General features: G+C 25.7%; 1 long non-coding RNA gene across 1 annotated transcript; it reads left to right on the top strand.

Annotated features, from left to right (window-relative positions):
• Window positions 1-11,129: 11,129 nt before the first annotated feature.
• Window positions 11,130-11,782, top strand: LOC127127661 (uncharacterized). The gene is made up of 2 exons (XR_007805403.1): window positions 11,130-11,283; window positions 11,378-11,782. It is a non-coding gene; the product is annotated as an uncharacterized LOC127127661 (long non-coding RNA).
• Window positions 11,783-13,771: the final 1,989 nt, after the last annotated feature.

Below are 13,771 nucleotides of genomic sequence, written 5' to 3'. Positions count from 1 at the left end.
ACTTACATGTATGCATAATATTACTCAATTAATTATATAAATTAATTAGTCAACTCATAATATCACAAAACACCGAACATCATCCAAAACTTGATCACCCGATAAATCAATCCTCAAAACCAAACTCAGCATGTCAGAACATGCCTTATGACTCGACGACGGGTGACCCGTCATCAGCATGATGCCTGTCATCCTTCCCAGTACCTAACAGGTCACACTATTACGACCTAGCCAGATGGAGCTCGCCTAGAAGTCATGGCGACTTCCCCTTTATTTGGATGATGCATGTTAGTATTCTCACAACACATGACGTCTAAGGTGTCATATGGGTGACGTCCGTCACCCTGCTATCAAAAGAAAAAGTATGTCCTCAACTTGTTCAATGGGGGAAACTTCTGATAAAACTTTGTAGAGCTCTTCACCACCTCCTCCTTCATCCCTTGAATTTACAACTCTTACATCCTCCCATTTCCATTCCTAAACACGATTATGCTAATAACCCATCTCTTTTATACTTTCCATTTTATCCTGCAATCTATCGAACTCTTCCGAAAACACTTCCTTTAAAATTAGTATCCCGAGCCACTTGATCCACCAGAAAAGGATATGATTACATTTGCCTAATTTACACACAACATTATTAGAAACCTAGACGAGACACCTTATTTATGAGGAACCTATCAAATTCAAATTACTCCACCAAATAGACTCCTTCTTACATGCTTTCACATAACCAATACAAAGAGCTTCCATTTTTAAGTCCCCATATATATACTCCAAGAGACATTTTTGAATAGGGTTTTGGTCTTGAATTAGTCTCCATTTCAATTTATACATAAAAACCAATGTTATATATATATATATATATATATATATATATATATATATATATATATATATATATATGGCAACTAAACAGATTATGGTACAAAGAAGATAGTATACCTTCGTTACAAGATGCGTCTAACCAAAGATTAAAAAAAAAAAAGAATAAAAACTAGTAAAAGTACATATACACTCATAGAATTAGAGCACTAATAAAAAGACGTGGGTTCAGTGCGAGGCCTTGAAAGGTTTCTCACGAAAATTTTGCCTCATACTCTTACCATTATCCTTCTACCCATATATTTTTTTAAATATTCTAATTCTACCATTTTCACTTATCAAATGTTTTTCTTATTTAATATTTACCATTATACACCCCCACCTAAATGTACTGGATAACTTTGTCCAAAGTTTTCCGATATTTGATTTTTCTTCACCGAATAACTTGTAATCATGTTTTTCGGTATGCATTTTTTCTTCATCGGATAACTTATAATTAACTTTTCCGGTATGTAATTTTTCTTCACCGAATAACTTGCAATAAAGTTTTCCGGTATGTAATTTTTCTTCATCGGATAACTTGCAATCAGGTTTTTCGATATGTAATTTTTATTCAGCAGATAACTAGAAATCAAGTTTTTCAGTATGTAATTTTTCTTCATCAAATAACTTGAGTTTAGGCAACAATGAAAAACCCTGACCTAAAGTAAATAAAACCGTGGTCTATTCTTATAGACATGGATTTTGCAACTTATGAAAAATTGTAACTTTAGGAACAATTTTATTTACTTTAGGCCACTGTTTTTTCGTGTTGCCTAAACTCATCTTTTTTTTTTTAATTTTTAGATAAGTTTCTTGTGAGTTATTTGTTAGGAAACAATTTTGTTTACTAAGCCACAATTTTTTTATTGTTGCTTACATTGTATTTATGGGTAAAAGAGTAGTTGAACAAATGTTGATTAAGGAAGTGCCTAAAGGAAAGATAAACTAACTTTCAAATTATAAATAAAAAAGTGAGATGGAACTTAGTTTATTTAAGATGAAAAATGACAAAAAAGAAAGCATTCATTCCCCTTATATGTATTACATCTATAGTCTTTTTTCCCTTATGCATCTCTTTTATTCGAATTGGTGAAATACAAAAGAATCCGATTTTTTTTAAATAATATTCAAGACAAAAATATGTTAAAGAAATTCTTAGAGTTCAAGGAATTGTTCCTTTAGGATGAAATGCTAAAGGAATGCCCAAAACACATTTACAAAACCTTCGTATCAAAATCTACAAAGAGACCATACAATTGATCAAGATGAACAATCAAGATCGTATCCATACAATTTTTCATTTCTTTACAAATATAATGTGTTTCTTGATTCTAGATGGTTATTCTTTTAAGTAACAATGAAAAATTGTGGCATAAAGTAAAGAAAATCATTGTTTAAGGTGAAAAATTGCATTCCGGATAACTCGTAAGTAAGTTATCCGAAAAAAAAAAAGTTTATGCAACAAGGAAAAATGGTTACCTAAAGAAAATAAAATTGTTGTCTAATGTATTAGGCAACGATTTTTTATGCGTGGGATATACAGTTTATTCATAAGTTGCAAAAACCATGTCTATTAGACTAGGCCACAATTTTATTTACTTTAGACCATAATTTTTCATTGTTGCCTAAATTCAAGTTATTCGATTAAGAAAAATTACATATCAGAAAATGTGATTACAAGTTATCGGGTGAATAAAATTACATACCGGAAAACTTCATTGTAAGTTGTTCGATGTAGAAAAATTACATACAGAAAAACTTGATTGTAAGTTAACTGATGAATAAAAATTACATACCGAAAAACATGATTACAAGTTATCCAGTGAAGAAAAATTACATACCGTAAAAAAATCACATATCGAAAAACTTTAAATAAAGTTATCCGATACACTTTAGTAGGGGTGTGAAATGGTAAATATTAAATAATAAAATTATTTGATAAATGAAAATAATAGAATTGAAATATTTTAAAAATACACGGGTATAGAAATAATGATAAGGATTTTCGTTTTAAACCATTTAGTATGAGTTTTAAAATATAGGGGTATAAGAATAATCAAAAATCATGAACTTTTTTCTTTTCATTTTCAACCATTTAGTATGAGTTTTAAAACCCCCATAAATATTAAGCGCTATTATTTTTTTTTGGTTTTCAAGCATTTAGCCGAGACTATTAACCTCCGCAATGTAATATTTAATGGTCGAAAAACGAAAAAGAAAAATGAATTAAAAAAATGTTGAAAGTCTGTAGGGGTCTAAAAACTAAAATAAAGAAATCTCTCATGTGACAAAGTCCAAATACAAAGAAATAAAAAAAATTCAACCCCAAAGAACTACGATCAGTTTTTGAAGAAAAAAAATCCAAAAAACTTTTAGATTTTGTTTGAGATTTTGGAGAGAAAAGGACGAGAGGGTTTTAAAAAACGAATGATTAAGTAAAAATAATAAAAGGATTTAGTTGATGAGAGTTTTTGAAATTTTGTTTTATTCAAAAAAATAAATTTTCCATAATTTAAGAGAACTAAAAAAATTTGTATTAAAGATATGTTAATCACATATTAATATAACTCTTTTGTTATGATATTACAATAATTGAAAATATGTTATTGATAAATACTATTTTATCATTTTATAAAAAAAATGAAAATTGTTAAAATATTACAAAAAATTTGTTATAATATTACAAAAATTGAAAATATGTTAATTTGGTATTTTGCTAAGTACTATTTTATCATTTTAAAAAAATTCAGAGAATATTAAAGATTTTTTAATATTTTTGAAAAATTCATTTTTCAAAGTCCTTCTTTCTTATTCTCTTCCAAACTCCCATTGAAGAACACTCCACCGCAAAATGTTAGCCACATCACTGCTGCACACATTGGATCTTTGGCAATACTGTTTTTTAGAAGAACAATTTATTAATTTCATCAAAACTTCTTAGGAAGGAAATCTATTATTAGTTGTGGAATAAAAGAAACGTCTAACATTTAATTCTTACTTCTAATTTAAATAAATAAATAAATATATGTCACCGTCATAGTAATTGTAGTATCCATTAAAAAAAGCTATAATATTATACATTGATACATAATAGATTTAAATAATCTTTTTGATCTTTGTAAATTAAAGTGTTTTATATTTTTGTACCTATATTTTTTATATAAAATAATCTTGTTAAAATCTTTTTCGTTTTAATCTATAAAATTAAAATCCGCAAAAAATATTCAAATTTTCTTGCAGATTTAAATTTTAAAAATTAAAATCAAATGAAATTCAATATTTAAGAGTTTTATCCAAAAAAAAAATACAAGGATAGAAAACAAATACACACTAACTTACGGAACCAAAAAGACTATTCTAAACAATATACTTGTAATAAGTCTAAAATGTATCTCTATCTTTTTCTAATACTTAATATGAGTAATTGTGTAGTATACAAGTATTCCAAATTTTGATACTTTTTTCTGACTCATAATCTTTAAAATATTACATAATAAATAATAAATAATAAGATTTAATTCTCACAATAATTTTTATAAAACGAGTACTATATAAAGAACTAAGTTTCCTATGCATAATACTGAGAACAAAAGATAATAATAGAATATAAAATCTTAGAAAAAATCACAATGCACATTTGCAAACTTTTTCTGTTGAGACTTTTATGCATTATGTTGCTCCTATCTTCTGGTAAAAAACTATTAACTTGTCCTTTTAAATTCTATTTTGTACATCATTGTTAAAATAAATAAAGAAATTTTGAGTTTGAGAATTTTTTTTAACAGGAGCAACTGGTAACGATATAGCGGAAATGTGCATGGGTGGACTATGTACTGATTGTGCCGTAAGATGTTTATGGTTAGGATTTCCGAAAGGTGAATGTAATTTTCGTTCCCTATGTTGTTGTTATAACTAGTTTTAGTAGTTATCATTTTTAAAATAAATTACAGTATTCTAAATACTTAATAATATAGAATAAAATAAATAAATCTTCCTCCAAAATTTTATTTTTATGTTTGAAGCATACACATTTGATGTCTGGTTTGAGTAAAAGTAAAGTGGAAGACTTGAAAGAAGAATGACTTCTCCTTCAACTTAAAGACAGGGTGAAAATTGTTTCCCTTTTAATATTGTATATTATGGGTGTAATTATAGTTTATATTCAATGAAATATTGCTATTTTATTTTGTAATGTTCTTTTTTTAAATTTTGCAACTCTTTTTTATCAAATAAAAAGAACTAATTTGCAACATGGATGTATGCTTATTTATATATATATTTGGCATGTATTTTAGTGTTTTAAATTTTACTACTTAAATATGAATAAATAAAAGATTGTAGATACATACTCTATCATATTATGAGACGTATTTGTATCATAACTTTGTAATTTAATTTTAAAATTTTAAAACTAATGGTATATGATCCAAAAATATAATACTCTCATTAACTGTGTTTTTTTTTTTAATTTACTTACTTACAGTAATGGTTGACACTTGACATATTATTAATTAACAAGCTAAACTGATTCGAAATGGATTACAGAAGACAAAACTTAAATACTTTTAAAACAAGTTATTAAGGGATTAATATTAAATTTTTCAAACACCAATTTCCAATTTCCATCCCATATTCGATTATTATTGATCAAATTCCAAGTCAATGACCTTAGAGTCTCCAGTATTATCTCCATTTTTTATTATAAGTCACTTTGAAAAAATATTTTGTACCATAATATAAATCGCTTTATAATATCAATGAATGATTAATGTTATGTTTCCTATTACATCCTTAAATATTTATTATTCTCTTTTATTTTAATGTTAATTTATTTTTCTAATATCATTAATGAAGGACAATTTTATAAAACTCTTCATAATTTTTCTTTTTTATACCATAATTATTACATTTCTTAATATGTATAAAAAATCAAAAAGGACGTATAATAAAAAATGGAGGGAGTAATAGTTAACAACTTAGAAAATATTACTAAAAACAAGTTTCTCACTAAACCACAAATATTTTAAAAATAAAATGCTCTCACTATTTTCAACTCCATTGAAAAACAAATTATATTTTTTACATCCTCCTTTATTATTAAACACGAGTCTTACAACCACTATAAATTGTTTCACTCAAGATCAACTCTACCTGCTTCTTTTAAGCAGCTCTTTGAGCAAATTTTCGTCACAACCCATTTGAGCCGCTTCAACATTTTCGACCTACAAAAACGCAAAAAGACCGTTGCAAAATCGGAAAAAACATTTCCCTTAAACTATGAGAACAATTTTCAGACTGTGAGAAATAGATGTCTTGCCTTAGTCTTTTTTTGAAAAATATTGTATCGAACAACAACACCATGTACAAAACCGTTGCTCTAGATTTCTTTAGAAATCTCGAATAACAACGGTTTTTACACGTTCTTAACTTAAAACCATTGAATTGTTAGATTTTTGGAAACAACATGCTTGGGGCTACAACAACGTTTTATAGTTGGAGTTGTTGGAGCTATATATATGAATCAGGATTCGTTGACCTCAAATATAAGTGTAAAAGATTTATATCAAATACCAACCGTTAATAAAAATAAATCAAACAATCGTATAAGTAGCCTATTTTTTAGAGAAAAAAATGACTATGTATTTTTTTTTTATATTTCATTTAATATGACAGTTTATTTCTATTTTATTAATGTTTGAGATTTGGTATAAGTTTTAGACTTATACCTAATATCAATCAATTATATATATATATATATATATATATATATATATATATATATATATATATATATATATATATATATATATATATATATATATATATATATATATATATATATATATATATATAAAATGTCAATTATTATTAATAATTAAATAACATCTTCAATGAATATCTTAATGTCAATTATAACTCACCATTAAAATAACATCTTCAAAATGATCATTAACATCTCTTAAAAAAACTTTAATATCTACTTTTTTTGGTTCTTTTTATCTTCGAACGATTGAAAATCTAAATCTATTAATAAAGATAAAAATGTCATTATATGTATCTTTGAAGAGGTTGTTTCGGTCAACTCTAGGTTTGCATGCTTCCCAAGATCAATTTGCATTGAAATATTAGTCTTTGACAAATCTAACCCGACGCTCAGTAGAGGTTGAGTTAGATTGTTTAACAACATGATGATCTTGTGGAACGAAGATATCAACCTTGACTTGTTCAACCAGTTCATTCTACAAAACATATAAAAGTCCATATTTACCACATTGAATTAACTAAAATAAGTAATATTGAAAAAAGTATCTCCTTACAATCTATTCAGCCACTTCGCGTGTAGCCTCTTATGTGAACTCACCATTTGGTATTTGTCGTGCCCTTTCCATTTCTCATGACGTGATGGTGGAGATGGTTTATGATCAAGGCTTCTAGAAGGATCTCCCAGCTCTAGTTCCATTTGTTTTCTTTTTTCATTAATCATTTTTTGTTCAAGTTTATCATATCCTCCACGAGACAATCTATGTGGATAGATATTTCTAGCTCCATTCTCCTTTCTTTTTTGGCTTTTATCCAAGAATTCAGGAGTGGGGCGAGACTTTACAAAATCCTCCCAAATATTTCAGTGATGAGTTATGTAATTCAAATGTGATAACGATGTTTCAACGAGTTTTGAAAAGAGATGATGTTCCAATCGATGTTTGAAGAGTTGAAGTTGAAAAAAGATGATGTTCAAGTTGATGTTGGAAGAGTTTTAATGAAAATCTCCTAAGATTTTTGTGAAGAGGATGACAATGAAGTTAGAGTGTTTTTTGATAGGTAAATGAAAAGTTAGACTATAGTTCTCTGAAGTATTCATTCAATAGAACAAACTCGTCGATTTTTAGGCTAAACCGAGGAAATGTATTAATAAAAAAAATAGGAAAGCCCCATAGCGTCATATTTTGCAAATTCATTTAAAATAACTATCACGTCGATTTTTAGAGAAAATCGAGGTAATAGATTAAAATCAATTAAAATAAAAAATGACACTTGAAAAATGTTGATGCAAAAGATATTACCTATTGGTTGTCAAATATAACCGAGGGTAATATGAATTAAAAATAAATAAAAAAAGGGGAAAAGGGAAAGACATCATGTAACCCTAAACTAATTAAAAATAAAAATAAAACATAAAATGCAATTGCTGGGATTCGAAGGGAGCTCCCTCATAGTTATATTCCATGGATTTTGATAATAAATGAGGGTATATATTGTATATATTTTTAAAAATTAATGGCGCTGTCAGGACATATATCTCGGTTATTGATAAGTTAATATGAAACTTTTATCGTGAAATATATTATTTGTAGTAGTGTTTATAGAGTAAAACTAATTATGAACTCTATACTTCATCTAAATTGATCGAGATACATAGTCTTGTTCTAGCTTAAATCACTTCAGACTTTACATTTTAAATTTCACAATATGCTTAACAATCAACTCATGATTGCGAGGAACACAAAACTCTAATAGGCTTACCATGTGGTAAATACCTAAATCGAGCAATATGTTGAACTAAGAGAAGACAATATTTTATTAAAAAAGAAAATGCGATAGAAATTGGAGAGCATGAACGATAAGATAAAATAATGGATGCTTAAATTCATCTTGATGCATTGATAGAGAAAATAAAGGATAAAGGAGATTAGAGTAAGATACTGAATTTAATGAAATGTTTCTTTTAGTTTTAAATTAATTTCGATTTAATTTTTTTTAGTTTAATTGCAATAAAATGAAATGTGACATGTACAAATAATTTCCTTAATAGATGACATATGATTTAATTTAATTTAAAAAGGGGGAAAATTAACATGTTTTTGTCTTCTCATTAAAATTGATAAAAGATTTGTTTACATGTAATTTTTCATTTCTTTACAAATATAATGTGTTTCCTGAATCTAAGTGGTTATTCTTTTAAGTAACAATGAAAAATTGTGGCATAAAATAAAGAAAATGATTGTTTAAGGTGAAAAATTGCATTGCGGATAACTCATAAGTAAGTTATCCGAATAAAATGCTTATGCAACAAGGAAAAATTGTTGCCTAAGAAAATAAAATTGTTGTCTAATGTATTAGGCAACGATTTTTTAAGTGCGGGATATACACTTATTCATAAGTTGCAAAAACCATGTCTATTAGAATAGGCTACAATTTTATTTACTTTAGACCATAATTTTTCATTGTTTCCTAAACTCAAGTTATTCGATAACGAAAAATTACATATCAAAAAATGTAATTACAAGTTATCGGGTGAATAAAATTACATGCCGGAAAACTTCATTGCAAGTTGTTCGATGTAGAAAAATTACATACCAAAAAACTTGATTGCAAGTTATTCGGTGAATAAAAATTACATACCAAAAAATATGATTACAAGTTATCCAGCGAAGAAAAATTACATACCGTAAAAAAATCACATACCAAAAAACTTTAAATAAAATTATCCGATACACTTTAATAATAGAGATGTGAAATGATAAATATTAAATAATAAAAATTATTTGATAAATGAAACTTATAGAATTGAAATATTTTAAAAAATACGAGGGTATAGGAATAATGATAGGGATATGGGTTTTAAACCATTTAGTATGAGTTTTAAAATACAGGGGTATAGGAATAATGAAAATCATGCACGTTTTATCTTTTCATTTTCAACCATTTAGTATGAGTTTTAAAACCCCGCAAGTATTAAGCGTTATTATTTTTTTTTTGGTTTTCAAGCATTTAGCCGAGGCTATTAACCCCCACAATGTATTATTTAATGGTTGAAAAATGAAAAGAAAAATGAATTAAAAAAATCTTGAAAGTTTGTAGGGTCTAAAAACGAAAATAAAGAAGTCTCTCACGTGAGAGATCTATTACAGTCTTGTACAGATGACAAAGCCAAAATACAAAGAAATAAAATAAAAAGTAAATAAAATAAATTTCAGAAATCCAAAATACTCTTAGATTTTGTTTGGGATTTTGGAGAGAAAAGGTAGAGAGGATTTTAAAAAACGAATGATTAAATAAAAATAATAAAAGGATTTAGTTGGGGTGAGTTTTGGAAATTTTGTTTTATTCAGAAAAAACAAAATTTTCATAATTTAAAAGAACTAAAAATATGTATTAAAGATATGTTAATCACATATTAATATAACTTTTTTGTTATAATATTACAAAAATTGAAAATATGTTATTGATAAATACAATTTTATCATTTTATAAAAAATGAAAATTGTTTATATATATAGATATATATATATATATATATATATATATATATAATATATATATATATATATATATATATATATATATATATATATATATATATATATATATATATATATATATATATTACAAAAATTAAAAATATGTTAATTTGTTATTTAATGAAAAGTACCGTTTTATCATTTTATAAAAAAAAACAAAATTTCAAAAAATCTTAAAGAGTTTTTAATATTTTCTAAAAATTCATATTTCAAAGTCCTTCACTTATTTCTCTTCCAAACTCCCGTTGAAAAACACTCCACCGTAAAATGTTTGCCACGTCACTGCTGCCACATTATATCTTTGGCAATACTATTTTTTAGAAGAACTTCTTAGGAAGGAAATCTATTATTAGTCATGGAATAAAAGAAATGTCTAACATTTAACTCTTACTTCTAATTTAAATAAATAAATAACTATATGTCACCGTCATAGTAGTTGTAATATCCATTAAAAAAAAAAGCTATAATATTATGCATTGATAAATAATAGATTTAAATAGTCTTGTAATTGATAAATAATATTATGCATTGATAAATAATAGATTTAACTCTTACTTCTAATTGATCTATGTAAATTGAGTTTTTTTTTTAACTATATTTTTTTTTATAAAATAATTTTAAAATGTTAAAATATTTTTGATTTTATTCTATAAAGTTAAAATCCGCATAAAACATTCAGATTTTCTAGACTAAAATCAAATAAAATATAATATTTAAAGGTTTTATTAAAAAAAAAATACACACTAGCTTACAGAACCAAAAAGATTATTTAAATTTAAATAATATACGTGTAATAAGTCTAAAATGTATCTCTTTCTTTTTCTAATACTTAATATGAGTAGTTGTGTAGTATACAAGTTTTCCAAATTTTGATACTTTTTTCTGACTCATATTCTTTAAAATATTACATAATAAATAATAAATAATAAGATTTAACTCTCAAAATATTTTTTATAAAATGAGTACTATATAAAGAACTTGAAGTTTCCTATGCATAATACTGAGAACAAAAGATAATAATAGAATACAAAGACAAAATCTTCAGAAAAAATGACAGTGCACATTTGCAAACTTTTTCTCATGGGAGTTTTATGCATTACATTGCTCCTATCTTTTGGTAAGAAATATGAACTTTTTCCTGTAAATTCTATTTTGTATATCATTGTTAAAATATATAAAGGAATTTTGAGTTTGAGAGATTTTTTTAACAGGAGCAACGGGTAGCGATATAGCGGAAACATGCATTGGTGGACTATGTATTGATTGTGCCGTAAGATGTTTATGGTTAGGATTTCCGAAAGGTGAATGTAATTTTCGTTCCTTATGTTGTTGTTATAACTAGTTAGTAGTTGTCGTTTTTAAAATAAATTACAGTATTGTAAATACTTAATAATATAGAATAAAATAAATAAATCTTCCTCCAAAATTTTGCTTTTATGTTTGAAGCATACACATTTGATGTCTGGTTTGAGTAAAAGTAAAGTGGAAGACTTGAAAGAAGAATGACTTCTCCTTCAACTTAAAGACAGGGTGAAAATTGTTTCCATTTTAATATTGTATATTATGGGTGTAATTATAGTTTATATTCAATGAAATATTACTATTTTATTTTATAATGTTCTTTTTTTTAATTTTGCAACTTTTTTTTATCAAATAAAAAGAACTAATTTGCAACATCGATGTATGCTTATTTATATTTTTTTGGCATATATTTTAGTGTTTTAAATTTCACTACTTAAATATGAGTAAATAAAAGATTGTAGATTCATACTCTATCATATTATGAGATGTATTTGTAACATAACTTTGTATTTTAATTTTAAAATTCTAAAACTAATGGTATATGATCCCAAAAAATAATACTCTCATTAACTATGTTTTTTTAAAATTTACTTACTTACAGTAATGGTTGGCACTTGACATATTATTAATTAACAAGCAAAAGTTATTCGAAATGAATTACAGAAGACAAAACTTAAATACTTTTAAAACAAGTTATTCAGGGATTAATATTAAATTTTTTAAACACCAATTCCCAATTTCCATCCCTTATTCGATTATTATTGATCCAATTTCCAAGTCAACGATCTTAGAGTCTCTAGTAGTAGTTAACAACGGAGGAAATATTACTAAAAACAAGTTTCTCACTAAACAACAAATCTTTTAAAAAAATAAAATGCTCTTTGGAAAAACAAATTATATTTTTTACATCCTCCTTTATTATTAAACACGAGTCTTACAACCAAAATAAATTGTTTCATTCACAATCAACTCTACCAACTTCTTTTAAGCAGCTCTTTGAGCAAATTTTCGTCACAACCCATTTGAGCCACTTCAACATTTTCAACCTACAGAAACGTGAAGAGACCGTTGCAAAATCAGAAAAATCATTTTCCTTAAACTATGAGAATAATTTTCAGACCGTGTGAAATAGATGTGTTGCCTTACCCTTTTTTGAAAAAAACATTTCCCTTAAACAACTTGCTTGGGGCTATAGCAACGTTTTATAGTTGTAGTTGTTGGGGATATATATATATATATATATATATATATATATATATATATATATATATATATATATATATATATATATATATATATATATATATATATATATATATATATATATATATATATATATATATATATATATATATATATATATATATATATATATATATATATATATATATATAAAATATCAATTATCATTAATAATTAAATAACATCTTCAATGTATATCTTAATGTCAATTATAACTGATCATCAAAATTAACATCTATTAAAAAAACCTTAACATCTACATCTTTACATCTATGTTTCTTCGTCTTCAAATGTCTTTTTTATCTCCCGTATGATTGAAAATCTCCATCTATTAATAAAGATAAAAATGCCATTATGTGTATCTTTGAAGAGGTTGTTTCGGTCGACTCTAGGTTTGCATGCTTCCTAAGATCAATTTGCATCAAAATATTAGTCTTTGACAAATCTAACCCGACGCTCAGTAAAGGTTGAGTTAGATTGTTTAACAACATGTTTTTAAAATAATTTTAAACATATAATTAAATAGTCAAATAGACTTAAAAAAGAACTACAATGGCATCTATAGGCAAGGTCGGGGTAGACTCAATTTCAAATGCTAATAACAATATATTATCATTATTTTGATACATTGATATTTAATTAGTAATTGATTTCTCTAGTTCATGACCCTTTTAAGAAATTTTTACACCTAAGACCCTGCATTTCTTGTTATTTAATTAATTAAATATGGATTGACATAATTAATTATTAATAAGTTATATTATGGTCAATTTTTATAAAACATTAATTATTGATGAATTATTTTATTGAGTTTTGTGTCTAACTGGACTTTGATAGATTGAAGCATTCAATGAAGTCCAATGAAAGATCTTTGCCCTCAGTCGTTTAGCTATTTACATGTCGCTCTATTAAACAACTAATATACTCTAATACCAATTGATATATCTAATTGAATCGAATAGATACAAGTTATATCATATTATTATATTTATAAAAAAAAGGATAAGAACAGTCACTACACCATATTTGACTTTAGGCAACGGAAGAATTGTCAATGGTTT

This window comes from Lathyrus oleraceus, chromosome 3, assembly GCF_024323335.1.
Source record: "Lathyrus oleraceus cultivar Zhongwan6 chromosome 3, CAAS_Psat_ZW6_1.0, whole genome shotgun sequence".
In the NCBI taxonomy this organism is placed as follows: Eukaryota; Viridiplantae; Streptophyta; class Magnoliopsida; order Fabales; family Fabaceae; genus Lathyrus; species Lathyrus oleraceus.
The sequence above is the reverse complement of the archived record's forward strand: the minus strand, read 5'-3'. Positions and strand labels throughout refer to the sequence as shown.